We start from the raw sequence: 6,841 nt of genomic DNA, 5'->3' as shown, positions 1-6,841 counted from the left end.
CGCCTGGAGGCGGGCACCAGGGGGCGGGGGCGGCCAGTGCTCAAGTCGCTCAGCAGTGTTGACCCTCCTGAGCCGAGGGGCATGTCCTCCCACTTCAGCGATGTGACGGTTGTGCGGTAGGCTGGGGTCTCTGGGTCGGCGGCCTGTTCGCAGGCGAGGTCCTTGTAGTTGGTCCCTAGCTGCACTGCGGTGATCTTGATCCTCGAGAGGGCGTTGGCTACTGAGTTCTTCCTGCCGGGGAGGTATTTGATGGTGCAGGTGAACTTTGCGACAGCCACAAGGTGCTGCTGCTGCCTAGAGGACCATGCGTCCCCTAGCTTCATGAAAGTGTGGACCAGCGGCTGGTGGTCAGTCCAAATCGTGAAGGGCGTCCCCCCCAGTAGGAACTTGAAGTGACATACTGCCTGGTATACTGCGAAGAGTTCCTGGTCGAAGGTGCTGAAGCGGGACTCGGTGGGGCTGAGCCTCCTGCTGAAGAAGGCGATGGGCTGAGGGGTCTCGCTGATGACTTGTTCCAGGACGGCTCCGCAGGTGACGTTGCTGGTGTCCATCATCAGCTGGAGGGAAGCGTTGGGGTCCTGGTGGGCCAAAGATATTGCCTTGGTGAGGGCGGCCTTCGTCAGGAGGAAGGCCTTCTGCTGGTCGGGGCCCCACACTAAGGTCTTTGGACGACCCTTGGGGACCTCTGTCAGGGGGGCCATGGTGTGCGCGATCCCCGGGATGAATCTCCCGTAGTAGTTGACCATTCCAAGGAATTCTTGTACAGCCCTGATGGAGGTAGGGGTGGGGAACTTCTCGACAGCCTCGACCTTCAGCGGCATTGGGCGGATGCCCCCTGGGGATATCTCATGGCCCAGGAATTCCACCTTCTCGGCGCTGAAGGTGCACTTGTCGAACCTGATGACAAGGCCACCCTCCTGCAGGTGCTGCAGGACTTTCTGGATGTGCCGCAGGTGTTTTTTCTGGGATCTGGAAAAAATTAGGATATCATTGGCATAGCAAACGCAGAAGCCCAGGTGCGCAAGGATGCTGTCCATCAACCTCTGGAAGGTCGCGTCCAAGTTCCTCAGGCCAGAGGTGGAGAAGGCGAAGACGTAGGACCCGAAAGGTGTGACGATGGCAGTTTTGGGGATGTCTTCTGGTGCTACTGGTACCTGAAAATATGATTTTAAAAGATCTAACTTTGAGAATATTTTGGCCCCGTGAAAGGAGTCATGTTTGGCAGGGGACAGTGATCGGGTTCTGTAGCGAGGTTGAGCTGCCTGTAGTCACCGCAGGGTCTCCAGGTGCCGTCTGCTTTCTGCACCATGTGAAGGGGGGAGGCCCATGGGCTGGGAGCCTTTCTGCATATGCCCATCCTTTCCATCTCAGCGAAGGCCTTCTTGGCCTCCTGAAAGCGCTGTGGGGGAAGCTGTCGGAACTTCGCTTGCGTGGGGGCCCCTTTGTTTTGATGTGATGGTATATCCCGTGTTTGGCAGGGGCCCTGGGCACCTGGCGAAGCTCGGGTTTGAAGGCTTCCGGGAATTCCTTCAGGAGGGAACCATACTGGTAGGGCACGACGGAACAGACGGCTGGCTCCCTGGGGCCTGGCAACAAGGGCAGGGACTGGCAGGACTCGGTGTCCAGCAGGCGTTTGCGGCCGACATCGACTGCCAGTCCGAAGTGGGCAAGGAAGTCTGCACCCAGGAGCGGGGTTCTAACGTCTGCGACGATGAATTTCCACCTGTATCTCCAGCCAAGGATGGAGATCGACAGAAGCTTGGTGCTGTAGGAGAGGATGGGGGACCCGTTGGCGGCTGTCAGGGAGGTGGTTGGGTCTGGCAGACATCTACTTTCCTCTCTTGAAGGCGGGAGCACTGACCGCATGGCTCCATTGCCGATCAACATCATCCTGCCGGAGATGGTGTCGCGGACATAAAAGCCTACTGGTGCGGGGCCCCCGGGTGTTTCCATTGCTGCTGCCATGGCGGCCTGTGTGGGTGGCCGCCGCCTCCCCCATTTTTTTGAAGGGGGGAAAAGGCAAGGGGCTTCGCATCTCCGGGCAGCTTTCCCGAACCTCTGGTGGTAAAAGCAAAGCAAAGCCCCCCCCTCCTTCCTCTGCTGGTGGGATGGCCTTTTCTGGGCGATGACGTTGACGGCCTCCGTGGTGGAGTCCTCTGGCTGGAGGCAGTTGATGAGGTGTGCAGGTGTGGACACCCGCTTTGCTGCCTTCGTGGAGTCCGTCAGCTGCTGCACCACCCTGATCAGGTCCTCGACCGGCAGGGTGTATGCTTCTGCGATTTGCCCATGGACCTCCGACAGTAGCTGCCGCAGGAAGATCTCTCTCAACAGGCTGATTTCTTTGCACCTGCCATTGCTGTCAGTCTTGGGAGGGGGGGGAGGGGAAGAGGAGGAGGTCCTGGAGGGCATGCCCCGTTTCCAAGAGGTTTCCCTCCTGCGGGGGGTTCAGGGCGAGGCCGAGGGTGCGGGCAGCTCTCTCGGAGACCAGCAGGGAGCATGTCTTGATGAGAGTGGCTTTTAACTCCTGGAAGGTAGTGGGGCTTGACGTCGTCATTAACCACATTGCGATCTTCTTGTATATCTCCTCCGGGAGGGCGTTGATGGAGATGTCTGCCTTCAACACCTCGTTGGTTAGGCCTGCTACCCTGAACTGCTCCTCGACCCTGTAGAACTAGGATGCTGCGTTTTGATTGGTGAATGGCGGCAGCCTTATGCTGAGGGCTGCCTTTGGTTGGTCCATCAGGGGGGTCATCACGCATGGTGCAGGTACCGGCGTGGAGGAGTGCATGGGAGGGGGTTGCGTGAGGGAGGTATCTGCCTCCGAGAAGTTCGAGGTAATTTGTATGTGGTTGGGAATGTCTGTGTCCATGTTCATTCCATGCTCTCACTTGGAGTGTGAGGGAACACTCACATCAATGCACGCTTGGGAGCGTGCCGTGTGGGTCCGCTAATGATGCTGGTGACCTGTCGACGAGGGTCGGTAACGTCCGAACGCTTTGTTTGAGTGCCGTAGTTAGTCCGTTAGGGGCGTGGGCTGGTTCATCGGGCCAAGACTTAGTCGCCGTTTGGGTCTGTTAATGGCTTCCGGGAACCACTCCGGTGGTCACCGCTGTGAGAGAGGTGCGAAATAATGAGCAGGAAGAAAAGTACTGCTAGTTTATTGATGAGGCGATCCACTTATAATGCGGCGTGCGGACGTCTGCGTACTTCGCAGAGACTGCGGGTACAAAGATTTACAGGTGACCTGAGGTCAAACTATTTCTCTACAAAAACAGGACAGGTACATACAGAAAACATAATGATTAATAATGTCTGATGTGTTACAAAAATACTCCGTTACATATACATAATGCATGGTCACTTGAACAGACAATAAAATATACAATATGAGCTGGGACTTTACAAATTAAGTGGCTATATTTTGCTTTCTCTCTCTTTCTCTCTCTCTCTCTCTCTGGAAAACGTACTTTACAAATATATTATTACTCAGTCTCTCAAAGATAATATAATGAATTATTTATTGACAAACCTATGCTTACGCAAAAAACTGGCTTTGATCTTTCTCTCTCCCTCACCATAATATTGCATTCAGTCTTGTATTGTTCCACACAATTTCTCTTGGATATTGGCCAGATTTTAAAACATTTTCTCTCATTATTTAAGATCTTGTTTCCCATTACACACGAATTTCATTTCATTTTAGTGTCATAACATCAGTTATGGGTAAGGTTTCACGGTAGGTTTTGAAGAAGGATGATCGATATTCTACTCTGATTTGATGTTACCAAAACAAGTTTGACGAATAATATAGAGGTTGTTACTGCACTCAAGTATCAATTATTATAGGACTTCTAAAGAATCTTTATGGCTTTGAAGCCCCGCCCCCATTCCAGAGTTGCCAGGTATGTTATTTTAAACGATATGTGTCCGATGATTTATGGAAACTGTATCTTCACTTTTGTTGCCGAGTGTACATTTTTGTAAGAAAGTCAAGTTAATACTGTAAAATATTTTGCAAAACAATTTATTGTTAATCTTGATTGATATCCGAACACCTTTGCACCAAGGCCAAGATGATAAATTCTCAAAGAGAGAGAGAGAGAGAGAGAGAGAGAGAGAGAGAGAGAGAGAGAGAGAGAGAGAGAGAGAGATTATCATCTTCAAAACCTAGGAACGAAGCTCAAAAGTCACACCCCTATGGATCTTCCTCCTCTCTTCAACCTACAAGGAAGTGCATACAAAACTGAACGTAGTTTTTTTTTATGTCACTAAAAAGGAAAACAGTTTTCCGTACATAGTTGTAACACAAGTCCAAATTTCAAATTTATTAATTTTATCAGAAAAATAAACTTATTACCTAATCTTGGAAAATTTACCGTTCCTACTATCATTACCTCTACTATTAATGCTTCTTTGACAGCACACAAATCACACCGAGACTACAAGACTGGTGCTGCTGGAAAACCAAATTCAGATAAGTCTATTGTGAAAAGACCGATGCTGCAGGGCCCTTACACCCTTGCAGGTGGTTGGTTGATGTTGCAACATTGTTGTGAGAAGTACAGGTAACAAAAGACCAGGTGGAAAGAGAACAAACGCTACCCTGTGGAGGAATATTACAAGATAGGCATTATCAAAAAAAAAAAAAAAATTCGGTACACAAAAACTACGCTTTATTAAGAGAAAGATGCTTTTAGTTGGACTACAGTAATGAAGTTCATCCTCAGATTTTCAAAGCAATTATCAATAACTGCTGTTACAGCCTCTTTCAAACTATTATGAGGAATATTTGTGTACAGTGTTCGGAAACCATATGTAACAGTTATTTTGAACACACATCCATACATTAATATACAAAAGAATCTTGGTAAAATCATTATCTCAACCAGTTCCTATTGGCCTATATCACAAATCATTGAAATGAAAGGACAATTCCCTACTGCGTACACCTCTGCCTCTTGTGCTATGTTTACATACATACTCGTACATACATAATACGTACATACACACACACACACAAACACACACACACACACACACACATACATATATATATATATATATATATATATATATATATATATATATATATATATATATATATATATATATTGTTACAAACGTCCTTTTTTCCGTTTGTTTTATGCTTTTTCCGTGTTAATAATTAAATATAAACTGGAGTAACTTGCAAAAGAAATACAAGATGTTTTGTAGAGTAACTGACATTTCCCATGCTTTGCCCTTTCCAGTAATGACAACCCAGGTGTCAAATGAGCAGGTAATTAAGCCCCCTGCACCAATGTCATTTTAATGTCCTGTCAAAAGGACTTTGGAAGAAAATCCCTTTGAGTTCAAAACCCAACGTGGTGCAAACATCCCCAAGTAATTAAGGCCACACATTAAAAAGAGCCCTTTGAGACTTCACACCCTCCACATATTGTTAAACAGTCCCTAGCCAATCTTGTCATGAGAGCTCTCTGAGGACAATCTCCCTCCTAACAGCTACACGCCATGCCATTAAGGATCACTTCCTTGATCTGACCCCACACTTGCATTTCCACCTCATAACCTCGACTCTCAAGCCTAATCCTCTCAACATTGTCCTCTCTCTCCCTGGAACCTTTTATTGGCCGACATTCAATGACCTTTCCAGATACCTGCCAGGATTAGTGGCATGCCCAAGACAAGGACAATAGATGACCCTATTAAGAGGGAACTGTCAAAAACGACCACTGTCGGTGCCATTTGCAGTATAAATACGAGCTCTGACAGACCATGCTGAGGTAGTGTATCTTACAACATCTACCCATCAAGAAGTCGGTCTGTCCAGGGACTCTGATTGAGTCCCTACCAAACCTCCCTCTAATGCTGTCACTCTGAAGGTGGTCCTGTCTCACCACCTTGCCCTCTGAGCGCTGATGCCTCTGTAGACTGGCAGCGCCCTTTGCTTCATCTACTCCCTCTATGGTGGGGGACTGTACGCAATGCAACTTCCACTGATGCCCTGCTGTGGGAACCCGGCTCTGATTGCCTCTACATCTTGTCCAAGAACTAAGGTAATGTGATGGAAGTTGTCTGTTCAGCCTCACCATTTTATCTTTACCTGATTTTTCTAACTGATCTCCTATTCATAGCCTACCCCCTTGCATTTCTCCCTCAGAGACTCATGAGATTTTGACTGTGGTGTTTGATTTTCAATACTGGAATACTAGTGTTAATTCTAACTTGCACTTTGATTATAAGTGTAAACATGCAGTAAATCTGTGTGTCTTGCTATCTGCTTACATATTCCAAGATAAGTGTCATTCAAGTCCCTTTGTGTATTTCAATATCCCTGCTCTTGCAGATCTGTGTTGCAAGTACCTCCTGTGTGGAATTACCTGTAGGTCAAAAGTGCCATCTTCCTGCAGACTACAGGTGCCATATCCAGTCAAGATACCCAGCAATCCCAGTGTGATCCTGACTCGCTTGCCATACCCCATCCTGTACATTCTAAGATCCTCTCCCATACTTGCAACGTGTAGTAGCATAGTTACAATGCTTGCACATTGTGTGGCACTTTTGCTTAGGAATTGTAAACTTAGTACTGTAATTTTGAATAGTGCCACAGAGCTCCACTGATAGCTCCTGTAAATATTTTCTCTTCTGATTCTTTTGGTGAATTTGTAAGGACGGGATCGAGTGACATACTGGCTGGGTGTTGACTGGTTTATTGGTGGTTCCTTACTGAATGAATGTACAGAATCTTCGAAGATGTTATTGGCGTGTGCGGGCGATAAAGTGGCATCTACACACAGACAGGGGAAAACAGAGGTAATGATTCGGGCATCTGTGTTTGTCG

Source organism: Macrobrachium rosenbergii, chromosome 56 (genome assembly GCF_040412425.1).
Source record: "Macrobrachium rosenbergii isolate ZJJX-2024 chromosome 56, ASM4041242v1, whole genome shotgun sequence".
NCBI lineage: Eukaryota > Metazoa > Arthropoda > Malacostraca > Decapoda > Palaemonidae > Macrobrachium > Macrobrachium rosenbergii.
The sequence above is the reverse complement of the archived record's forward strand: the minus strand, read 5'-3'. Positions refer to the sequence as shown.